Genomic DNA, 13,130 nt, shown 5'->3' on the forward strand with positions numbered 1-13,130 from the left:
CTTTATTAACCCAAATGCTTTTAATCTTGGAAGAATAATTGGGTGATCCAATGACATACCCTTGATAGTACTGATTTGAACGAGAATAGTTCTTAGAAACATTAGATTTAGGACTACTTGAATAACTGTTCGAATAAGAACAATTATAAAAGCTGGTTTTACACTGAGAAGGAGAACTAGTTGAACTTATAGCACACGAAAAGTCTTTTACTTTTTGTAAAAGATGGTCTCTTTCTACAGTAACTAAATCATATTTCTTTTTCAGTTCAGTTCTCATGTTCAATTCAGTTTCAAGGTCTGTCTTTAGATCAGACAATTTCTTTGAAGTATCCAGGAGTTTACCTTCTAACTCCTTCTGAAGCATTTCAAACTTTTTCTTCTGACAAATCAACTCTCTTTTCTCTTCATCTGAGTTGCTTTTGTCATTCTCCGAAGCAATGTCAAGCCACTTTCTTTTCTCRGTAAGCTCTTTGGCAATTGCTGTATACTTCTTTGAAGTATTTCTTTTCTCAATAGCAAACTGCTTTTTCTCTTCGTCTAAAGCCTTTTGCTTTAAATCAATGCTTTCAGACAGTTGTTGTAGTTGACTCTGACAATTGTCGGAGATGTCTTTCTTTTCTTTATCATTCTTGGCTCGTTCGAGAATGATAAGCTGCTCAAAATCCGAGATTTGCTTTAGAAGCATCTTTGCGTTTAGTTTGAGAGAGTTAATCTTATTTTCATAAGATTCTCGTTCAGCTCCAAACTTTCTTTCTTTCAACTTCCATAATCCTCTTCTTTTCTATCTCCATCTCTTTCCTTTCATCATTTAAAACCTTTTCAGCTTGTAAAACCTTTTCTTTTTCTAATTCCAATAATCTCCTAAACTCAATCAGATCATTCTCAGACTTGTGGAACTTCTCAGTTAAATCTTTTATATCGGAATTGTTCCTTGGAGAGTTCCTCTCAGCAATTAGTACATTTTGAACTATTTGAAGTTTAGTTGATAAATCTATATTAGACGAAGTCAACCTTTTCAAATCATCATTATAGTTTTTCTGATCTGAACTTCGATTATTTTCAATCTTATATTCAAATTCCTTCACAATACGTTCACACTCATTTTTATGAGTTTTCTTTAAGTTGTTTATAAAATCCTCATTAGCACAATTTTTAAGATATAAATTTCTGGAATGCTCTTTAAGATTCCCAAAGCTCTTTTCTGAATCAGCAATCTTCTCTCTCAACTCCTGATTCTCCTTCTTTAGGATATCTGCCATTTAAACAAGTAAAATTGATCAGTTAAAGATCTATGCAGTGAAATCAGATAAAAGAACAGTTAAGCTCAAAAAGAATAGAAAAACACAAAAACTAAAAACACACACAAAAACAGATATACGATGATCCAAAATTAAAATCTAAACACAAATGAAAAACAAAATAAAAAACACAACAAAATTAAGTCCAAAAAAAATAATCCAAGTCCAAAAACTGATTCTAATCCAAGCCCAAATAAAATACAATGTACAATTATCAGCACCAGTCTAAAATATAGCTACAATGTATCTTTACTGATATGAACTCTCTTCAGAGTATGCTTATCTTCAACTTTTAGCTTCCCTCTAACTGTAGTTCAGACTATCGGAGTCTTCTCCCACCTGGGCTGTGTATGATGAAACTTTGATGTACTTTGATGTACCTCCTTCTGTGAAGAAACTGAAACAAATGTCAATTCAGCAAATGCTGGCTAGAGTGAATCTAGTCTGAAACAATCTTCTCTGTGTGATGAAACAAGAAACAAGCAGTAAGCAAACAGTCTAAAGTGTTCAACAAAAAAAAAATTTAACTCCTCAAATCTCTAATTCCTTATCCTGTCACTAGCTCACTTAAAACTGCTTTTGAAATTGAAATACAACAGTCTCACCAACAGCAATCAAGATGCCAACTGTATTGAACTCAAAACAAATTGTAATAGCTCAAAACAAATTGAACCTGTCACCAAACAACTCAACAAACAGATTTTAAGCTGCTCAATCTGCTTAAAACTGTACGAAATCTCCTATCATTACCTGTCACAATGTACAAAGAAACTGTCACCTGATGGATTGCCTCTGCTTTGCTCTTTAGTTCCAGTCCTGCTTTAGGTCCTCACAAATCTACAGTCCTCTTAGTATGCTCCTTATTTGCTAGGTTCTCATGCGTTACAGACTTGCAAAACAGTTACAATATAGAAAATGTTATGTAAAACAGCAACTGTTTCTTCAAATTGATGTGACCAACAAAACTGCTGCTGCTTAAACCCAAAAACTGCTTCTGCTTAAACCTGCAGATTGCCAGTCAACAAAACATCAGCTTTCATATTGCACAAACTGCTGCTGTATAAACTACTACACACAGCTTAACAGATTAAGAATCAAACTGTTATCATTGTTAACAGTTTATCCAACAACTTAACAGGTTCACAACATGTATATTGAAAGCAAAACAAACTGCTTTTCACTGTTATTGATGCTTCTGCTTTCTTCTCCGATGTTGACTGCAGTCTCCACACCAACAGTTTCAGATTTTAAACTCAACAACAACAACCAGATTTGCTGCTGTTAATACTTGTTGTTCTGTTGTTCCTGCTGTTAAACAGTTGCTATGTTGATGTTCTTGTTGCTGTTACACCAAACAGCAATGAATATGTCTAGTACACTCTTAAAACAGCTTAAAAACAACAACTTAAAAACTTCAAAACAGCAAAACATTTAAACTGTGAAACATCTGCTGCTGAAACCTGTCACCTGTCAAGACTGTTGCTGTCACTAAACTTTCCGTTTCAAAGAAATCTGTCACTAAACAAAATCAGTATGTTAAATTCAATGTTGCATACGTGAGAGGTCTTAGCAAATGCAATGATCAAAGATCAATCAAGACAACCAAACAGATTACCAAACAGATTTAACCTGCTGTAGTACTGCTAGATCAATGAAATACAACTTCAACTATGATGAACAAAGCTACTGTTTTAGTCTGAAAGAGTCTGTCCACTATTGTTGCTGCACAATTGCAGAAACAGTCACTAAACCTGTTAACAACCTAAACCGGACAACATGAATGACTTAAAACCTTTCAACACTTGAAACTTAACCTGTCAAGGCAAGAGTATAATCTGAACACAGCTTGATACTCAAAATGCACACAGCAAATATGACTAAACCGGACAGAACACTTCAAATTAAAAATGGAATCTGGATAAGTGAAATTGAACGATTTAGAAATCCGGACAGAACACTTCGATGCACAAAGATTTCTAAGTCCTAAACCGGTCAAGAGTAATCTAATCCGATCACAAATCCGGACAAGAAGTAAACGGTTTAGTTATAAACTGCTCAAGATTGAAAACCTAAAAACTTACTTGATTTGTGCAAAACGTCCGGTGTAGCTTAACCGCTCAAGAAATCCGGTCAAGAGGTAAACGGTTTACCTCTTCTCCGCTCACGCTGCGTGCGGTGTAGATGAACACCGCTTGAGAAATCCGATGAAGTTGTATATGCGGTTTACCCTTAGACTTGAAATTGAATGATAAGAAGAATCAACCGGTGAATAATCCGGTCAAGGCTCCTGCGGTTTACCTCTTCTCCGTTCAAGAGATGTTCGATTTAGACTTGATGAATCCGATTGTGATAACCAGTGTGATGAAGAATGTAACCGGACTCTTATCCGGTCAAACTATTGGGCTTAAAAAAATTGGGCTTTTGAAAAGAATTGGACGGTTTAACACTTTTATTCAAACTAAACAAAATAAAAACAGATCAAAACTAACAAAAACACAAAAACAAAAAAAATTAAAAAAAAATGGATCAAAAACACTGATTATGAAAAAAATTTAAAACCCTAAAAACCGATTAAATCTTGATTTAAATTGATCAAATCACAAAAGTTTGTGAATAACAAAGATTCACAAATCAATTTCGAGCATTATGATCATTTTTATAACATGAAAACACAAGATTTTATGGAAAAAACGGATCAAAATCTAAAAAAAATTATGAACACGAAGAACATAAAAAAATTCAAAAAAAAATCACTTATCTCTTCAAGAATTTGATTTCTTCATCTCTGATTTCTTGCATCCTGCTTTGATACCAATTGTGAGTCCACAAAATCACTCATCAATCTTCGTTTAGCTTCACAATCATGGCAGATCTGGATATATCATTAAGAACATTCATATGAGAGTTGAGAGGAAAAGTCAATATCTTCAAAGCTTAGTCAAACCTCTTATTACATATGAAATATTACAATAAGCTCTCCTCTACAAATTACAAAGATTAACCACTATTTATATGGTCAACCTATCTAAACATAGTCAAAGTCAAACTCCTATAAGAAAAGTCAAACACGTTGAATTTTACAATTATAGACTATATTTAAACTTTCAAGACGAATACAATTAATACTGATTTTTCAGTCCTAACACTAACATAAGTAAAACAACAAAGATAAAGCATGAGTAGGCCTATATGACATTTAAAACAGCAAATATCCTCATTTGAGGTAAAGAGAAAATAGAATCATCAAAAGAAAGGCAAACCATGCCCTTAAACTATGATATGCCTGAAATAGCTAAAAACAACAAAACAATAAAGACAGCAACCAACAAGGCATGATCAACCTTTAAGAATAGCAGAATGAAGATTCAAGACAAACATGCATGGTCAAAACAACAAAATAGAATGCATGAAAGGGGCTGCTCAAGGCTAAAACAACAAATGAAAATAAGGAGGTTAAAACAGCAAATTCAAGGAAAAATAGCAAAAATTCATGTTAAAAAATACTCTTTATTAAAAATAACAAAACATATTTAAAAACTAAGCTAATGGATTATGTTTTGGCAAACAGTAATGAGACAACTACTAATCAAAACAGCAAAGCAAAATTGAAAATGTTTTGAATAGTGAATAGAAAACAGAATCACCACATAGGCAAGCCCTAGGCGTAATACTGTCATCATACAAGGTCAAAACAGCAAATAGGGCTGTAAACGAACCGAACGAACACGAACGGAGGCTTGTTCATGTTCGTTCGTTTAACTTAACCGAACAAACGAACGAACACTAACGGTAAACGAACGAAAATCTTTGTGTTCGTGTTCGTTCGTTTAGAAATGAGGTGTGTTCGTGTTCGTTTATGTTCGTTCGTTAACATGATAAACGAACGAACATAAACGAACGGGCTAAACGAACATAAACGAACGGGCTAAATGAACATAAATAAATATTAATTGAATTCTAAGTAATTAAATAAAAGATTGTATATTAAATTTAATATATAAACGAACATAAACGAACGATAAATGAACGAACGTAAACGAACGGTAAATGAACGAACGTTCACGAACGGTAAATGAACGAACGTAAACGAACGGTAAATGAAAGAATGTTCACGAACATAAATGAACGAACGTTCACGAACATAAATGAACGAACGAGACTCTTGTTCATGTTCGTTCATTTAACTAAACGAACAAAAAAAATTGTTCATGTTCGTTCATTTATTAAATAAACGAACATAAACGAACTTCCCGCCGAACGGTTCACGAACGGTTCGCTGAACGTTCGGTTCGTTTACAGCCCTAACAGCAAAGCAACATGCAGGGATATGGTTGCATAATATCTAAAACAACAATGGACTAATGAAAACAGCAAAATCAAACATGAAGAGAGCAAAAAAAAAGCAAATTAAAAGTAGTAACCAATTACTTCAAAACAGCAAAGACATGCAACTAAAAGATCATTGTTGCTATTACTAAAACAAAGGGAACAAACAGTTTTAAAACAGCAAAAGAAGAACAACAACTATTAATTAAAAACAACAAAGCTAAAGTTTAAAATTAAAAACAACAAATTAGACAGCATATTATAGGCATAACAATACTTTATGTCAAAACAGCAAAACAACAAGCATAAGGGAAAAACAACAAGTAGAAAGAAAAAACAAAGTCATCATACAGGTAAGCCTAAGGCTTAGGACTATTCCTTATGGTATGCCTGACATGATGAAAACAGGAAAAATAGTAAAAAAGATTACAACCTAAAAACAACAAAACTAGAGCCTAAATCTAGCAACAGCTAAATTCTGTGTTAAAAAAGCAAAACAGATTCTAAAAATCACATAACAACACAGCAAAATAGAGATAGCAAATCTCAACAGGACCTACAAACTATCCATTTTAAATAGTAACTAAAAACATGCCAAAATAGCAAAAACAATAAAACAAAAGGAGCAATCTTCCAAAAAAACATGCATAACTAAACATCAAAATATTAAAAAGGGCAAGAAGGTAGAACCTGTCCTACTCAGACTGAGTAGGAGAGTATGAATGCTATAGCAAGATGGACTTTGGTGGAGGTGGGAGCTTGATTGCACTCTTTGACTTTCAATGCTTTGATGCAGCTCTGAGTATCCTTTCTTTCTACATCTTGTACTCAACTCACTGCATTCTCTCCTTCTTTAAGATGTCCACTTCTTTCTTGAAATCATCTACCCTCTTCATCAGTTTGTGGTGCTTTTTCACTATTGTCTTCTTCAGGGCATTGGCATGATCCTCCATGGCCTTCAATAATTCAGCCTTTAGGACTGCCATGGAAGAAGTTGGTGCATCTGGTTGTACCTTTGCATTCACCCTCATCAATCTATCCAAGTTTTTCTTGTCTATGGAGGTCTTCTCCATAGACATCACATCTTTGTGTAAGGCTAGGACTTGGTCCTTTTACATAAGTCTATGTATCAAGGAAGGATAGAGCAACTTGTCATTTGTCCTCTCCACACATGCATTGATGTTGGAGCATATCATCCTCCCAACATCAAATGACCTAGCCTCTAAGATGCAATAGAGGATCAAAACTCTTTCTAGGCACAGATTGGTGTCATGGCTGGTAGGGTGAATTGTGTGCCTCATGAAATAGAACCATAAATTGGCTTCAGGTTTCAAATCTTAAGTTTTTAGAAGCCTAGCCCTACCCTTGAAACTCCAAACAGCCCCTTCCTTGGCTATCCTAGCTAAAATCAAATCAAACTCCTCATCAGAGCACCCAGCTATCAACCTATCTAGCTCAAAGTATGAAGGTGGTATGAGCTCTAGTAGGTCATTTATGACATTGAGTGAATATGAAACATGGATCTTTCTTACTTTCAGGTCTACCCCATCAGTGACTGCTACCTCAGTGTAAAACTCCCTAACCCAACTAAGATTGTATTGGTTAGGTGTGTCATATAGAATCTCCCAACCCAAGGAATCTATTGTGGCCTTGATGGAAGAATTGGCCAACAATAATTGTTGTGAAAACCCCTTTTGTACCACCCCTACTTTCTTAGAAAATTGCATGTATATTTTTCTTGCTAGGGGTGTGCTAAACAAATGTTTGGGCTTCGAAAATATACATGGCCTTTCCTCAAATTGTTGTTCTGGCCTCTTTCTTCTTCTAGATGCCCTTTCCTCAGCCTCTGATCTCTCATTGTCCTCTCTGCTTCTTTCTGAACTCCTAGTTTCAACTATGCTCATTCTCCTCTTCCTTGCCACTTTCTTTCTTAAACTTGCACCTGTATCAATCTCCTCTTTTTCTTGCTCAACATGTGGGCTGCTATGCTCAGGACTATGGTGAGCAAAATGTGCATCCTCATAGTAGTCATGGGTCCCAGAGTGTATAGGGATAGTGGGTTGGTTTGGACTAGGTATGAATGGTTGAGTGGAGTGGGGTGAGGGTAGTGGTGTTTGAGTGACAGGGGTGTTTTGTGGATCAAATGGGTGTTCATTGTGTTCAAAGGGTATAACGCTAGGATTAGTGGGTGAGAGACCTAAGACAAAGTCTAGTTCTTGGATGGACACAGTAGGTGGCAAAGGGATAATAGGTTCAGTAGGTGTAGATGGTGTGTTTATGGCTTGAATTGGTAAGGGTATAGGGCTGGTAGTGGCTGTTTCAACAGGGGCAGTCTTAGAAATTGTTTGGGTAGTGGTTGGATGGTCAAATATGGTGGGTTCAACAGTGGTACATGAAATAGGAATAGATGTAAAATATGGTGAGTCCATGAAATTGAATTCAATGGGTATGTCTCTAGTGATGGTGGGTGTATGGGTGGTGGTAACAGGTGGTTGGGCAGGGGATGGATCACACTCTGGTTCCTTCCTAATCATCCTATCCATGGTTGCCAAAGCAGCACTAACAAAATGCTTAAGGGATGAATTTCCCTTTTTAGGTGCTTGAGCAGCCATACAAGGCTGAGTTTGGATCATGGCAATAGCAGGGGCACAAGTTGTTGTCTTTAGCCCCAAAACTTCATTAGAGGCAGCAATGGCCTCATCTACAGATTTCCTCAACATGAAGCCAACACTGGCTTGAGGGTATACAGGAAAACTAGACAGTAAATCCATAGTCAAAGGTCTAGTAATTCTCAAACCTGTTTGGAGCCTCTCTGTGATGCTTGGAGGTATGCTCTGAGTATTCACTTGAGTTACTGCATCTGCCAGTGTATTCAAAGAGATTGAATCTTCTTGTGTTGGTCTGCTTGTACTGCCCTGAACACCATGCATCTCTGGTGGTGAATCACTATCATCTGATAAATTGATCACAGTGCCCTTCTTCTGCTTAATGGACTTGAAAGTGGTCAGACCCTTTGCTCTGCTTCTGGCCATTCTAGGACCAACTTGGTATTGTGGTTGTGGTTGTGGTTGTGGTTGTGGCTGTGGCTCAGTTTTCACAAATATTTGAGATTGGGTTTGAATTTGAGTGGGTGGTGGAGGTCTAGACTTAGCAAAAGGAACATGCCTCAAGGGAATGACATCAATAGGCTCTTCTTCACTCTCACTGGAGTGATCATTATTGGTCACAGGGGGCATGGAATCAGATTCTCCTTCCCTTCTTCTTGCTCGAGATTTGAGAATGGCCATACAGGGTGAACAGAGGACTGTTAATGGTTCTTGGAGCAAAGAACAACAATGGCTGTGAACAGTGGTTTGCAAAGAGCCCGAGTGGTGTATGAACAGTGATTAGGGGGTTTTTAAAGCCTCTAAACTTAGTCTCCAAGATTATAGCTTTGAAAATTTCAAAATTTTCCCTGGATGATTGATAGTTATCGAGCTATGATGAGGATTAGTCAGAAATGGTACCTTCTTTAACAATGCCAGTTCAATGAAGTCCCTTCCTTCTCGAAAATAGTTATTTTATGAGATATGGCTGACGGTTGCTTCGTTCACAAAGAAGGAGAGTACGGTTATGGTGATTTGAGAGTTTGAAGGGGAAGAGACAATCGCCGGTCGTTGCCTGGTACGAAAGCGCAGGATGTTGACAGGCCGTACAAATAGACTTCGATGCTGGGCCTTTCTTCATGGGCTTYKTAAYGTTGGGCGCTTAACACAACTTCCTTCTTTTTTGGGCCTTCCTCATCGCGGCCTGTTAAGAAACGAAAAACAGAGGGCCCCTAATTGTTTTAGCCGGGCCTGTTTAGCAAATACAGAAAAATTGGGCCGTATGTTTTAAATCAAAAGTTGGCCCAGAATATATTAGAACAAAACTCAACTATAAAACTTAACAAAATATATTATAAAAGAAATAGATAATTATTCTAGAAGGAAAAATAAAATTAAAAGCTTACACTAAAAATTAAAAAAGAAAAATGCAAAATAAAATAACAACTTATAACTATATATAAATACTAAATATTTACAAAGACTTATTACTTTAGAAAGATAACCTCGACAGGTTGTGTAACAATCATGGAATCAAAGAAAGGTTTTAATCTTTGTCCATTCACTTTGAAAGTGGTACCCCTCTCTGGATCTATCAGGTCAATTACTCTGTAAGGGTATACCTTTCCAACCACAAAAGGTCCGGTCCATCGGGAATTCAACTTTCCCAGAAATAACTTTAACCTTGAATTGAACAACAGGACTTATTGGCATTCTGTGAACTCTTTTGGATGAATATTTTTATCATGCCATTTCTTGGTATTTTCTTTGTATAGCTTATCATTTTCATAGGAAAAATTCCTATGCTCTTCCAGTTCACAAAACTGCAAAGTCCTTTTTCTTCCGGCGACATCTAAGCTCATGTTGAGTTCCTTAATGGCCCAATAAGCCTTATGCTCTAATTCCACTGGTAAATGACAAGCTTTTCCAAAGACCAATTTATAGGGAGACATACCAATAGGGGTTTTGTAAGCAGTCTGGTAGGCCCATAACGCATCATCTAACTTAGAGGCCCAATCCTTTTTATGTGGTTTGACTACTTTGGGCAAAATCCCTTTTATCTCTTTATTTGACAATTCAGCTAATCCGTTGGTCTGGGGATGGTAGGCAGTTGCTACCCTATGCTTGATGTCATAATTATCAAGGACTTCTTCTAACATGTTGTTTATGAAGTGAGTGCCTTCATCACTAATTAAGGCACGAGGTGTACCAAATCTAGTGAATATGTGCTATTGTAAAAACTTAACGACTGTTTTAGCATCATTGGAATGGCAAGCCATGTCTTCTACCCATTTGGACACATAGTCCACAACAACCAGTATGTAGGCATAATTATTGGACAGACGAAAAGGTCCCATAAAGTCTATACCCCAAACATCAAATAATTCTATTTCTAGAATTCCGTTTAAAGGCATTTCATTTCTTCTATAGATATAGCAACTTTTTACAAAGTTTTGAGCATCATTGTGCAAAGTAGGCCAGTAGAATCCTGATTGTAAAATCTTGGATGCTGTCCTACTCTCTCCAAAATATCCTCCACAAGCTTCTGCATGGCAGTGCTGTAGAACTGATGGTACTTCTTCTTTTGGGATGCATCTTCTAATCACCTGATCTGCACAAATTTTAAACAAGAAAGGGTCATCCCATAAATATTTCTTTGAATCATAGATGAGCTTCTTTCTTTGATACTTATTAAATTCCTTGGGAATAATTCCACAAGCTAAGTAATTAACAATATCAGCAAACCAAGGCACAGTAGTATGATTAAGAACCAAAATTCTTTCATCTGGAAATACTTCACAGATGTCACTACTTTGCACTGGTTTGTCTTTTTTTCCAATCTTGACAGATGGTCGGCCACTTGATTATCCACCCCTTTTCTATCAATGATCTCCAAATCAAACTCTTGCAAAAGCAAGACCCACCTTATTAGCCTTGAATTTGCATCTTTTTTAGAAATAAGGTACTTGATGGTAGCATGATCTGTATGAACAATCACTTTGGTTCCTATCAAGTATGATCTGAATTTTTCAAAAGCAAAGACCACAGCTAATAATTCCTTTTCAGTAGTGGTGTAATTGATTTGAGCATCATTAAGAGTTTTGCTTGCATAATAAACAGGATGAAAAATCATTTCTTTCTTTTGATCCAACACTGCTCCAACTGCCCAGTCACTAGCATCAATCATTATTTCAAAGGGTTTGGACCAATCAGATGTTATTACCACAGGAGCAGTGACCAATGCCTCTTTTAAAATGTTTAAAGCTTTTCTACAATCTTCATTAAAACTGAAAACATGGTCATGCTGTAATAATAAACAAAGAGGTTTTGATATTTTTGAGAAATCTTTAATAAACCTCCTATAAAAACCTGCATGTCCTAAAAAACTTCTGATCCCTTTTACAGTTGCTGGTTTAGGTAATTTCTCAATTACCTCTAACTTTGCTTTATCAACTTCAATGCCTCTTTTGGAAATTAAATGCCCTAACACTATGCCTTCTTTTATCATAAAGTGACACTTTCCCAGTTCAAAACCAAATCTGTTTTTTCACATCTTTTAAGACTTTTTTCAAGGTTTTGCAAACACAGGTCATATGATGTCCCATAAACTGAAAAATCATCCATGAAAATTTCCATGGAGTGTTMTAACATATCTGAGAAAATAGACATCATACACCTTTGGAAAGTGGCAGGGGCATTACAAAGTCCAAAAGGTATTCTTCTAAAAGAAAAAGTTCCATATGGACATGTGAAAGTAGTCTTTTCCTGATCATCCGGTGCTATGGCAATCTGATTGTAACTGAAGTAGCCATCTAAGAAACAATAAACTTTTTTCCTGCTAGTCTATCTAACATTTGGTCTATGAAGGGTAATGGAAAATGGTCTTTTTGAGTGGCTTTATTAAGCCTTCTATAGTCCATACATATCCTCCAACCAGTTACTGTTCTAGTAGGTATAAGTTCATTCTTCTCATTTGGTATTACAGTGACTCCACCCTTTTTGGGTACACATTGCACAGGACTGACACAGGTACTACTAGCAATAGGATAAATTATGCCAGCGTCAAGCCATTTTAAAATCTCTTTTTTGACAACCTCCTTCATGACAGGATTGAGCTTTCTTTGAGGCTCAATGGAGGAGAAACTTTTGTCATCCAAGATAATTTTATGTTGACAAATGGTGGGACTTATCCCCTTGAGGTCCGCAATGGTCCATCCTATGGCCTTGGTATGAAGTTTCAACATGTCAACCAACTTTTCTTCTTGGTCAGCTGTCACACCCCGCCTAGGCGGAAACGCGAAGTGTGACGGAGAGGATTGTCATAACACAATGATATGCTAATAGAGAACTCACTAAATGAATACTAATCCAAGTGTCATGACGTCTCTTCCTCGTCACAAGTGGAGACTTGTACCGTGGTTAGACAATTCCATGGCATCACATAGTCAACAAAAACTTAAACAAAAGTACTTCCCACAACCTGGGACAAGTTTCAAACAAAAACCTCAAAGATAGAGAAGCACACCAATAAATTTGAATAAGTGTATTCATGAACCTAAAAGAAAAAAAGAAAAAAAAAACCCACGCGGGGAATCTCTTAGGTCTCTCTAAGGTCCACAAGCAACCCTAGCACTCTTAGCCATTTTGATGAGTATTACCTGAAAATGAATACTCGAAAACGTCAACATAATGTTGGTAAGCTCGTAGGTTTAAATAACAAAAGAGGATTTGCTGTGTATCGAGAGCGTTTAGGACAACATTGTATATACATATATCGCAATTCAGCACTAATACATAGGAATAATTGTATAACCAATTTAGTCATACAACAAGAACATGATAGGTTTCCAAACATGTCATCTACCAGCTGGAGCTAAACCGTTGGCTTAATAGGAATATAGGAATCACATCTCATATAGGA

The 13,130-nt window shown here is 36.4% G+C and overlaps 1 pseudogene; it reads right to left on the reverse strand.

The window, feature by feature from the left end:
- Window positions 1-9,912: 9,912 nt before the first annotated feature.
- The window catches only part of LOC112504594, a 15,188-nt pseudogene continuing 11,970 nt past the window's right edge, over window positions 9,913-13,130 (reverse strand).

This window comes from Cynara cardunculus, unplaced genomic scaffold, assembly GCF_001531365.2.
Source record: "Cynara cardunculus var. scolymus isolate 2C unplaced genomic scaffold, CcrdV1 Un_Scaffold_6120, whole genome shotgun sequence".
NCBI lineage: Eukaryota > Viridiplantae > Streptophyta > Magnoliopsida > Asterales > Asteraceae > Cynara > Cynara cardunculus.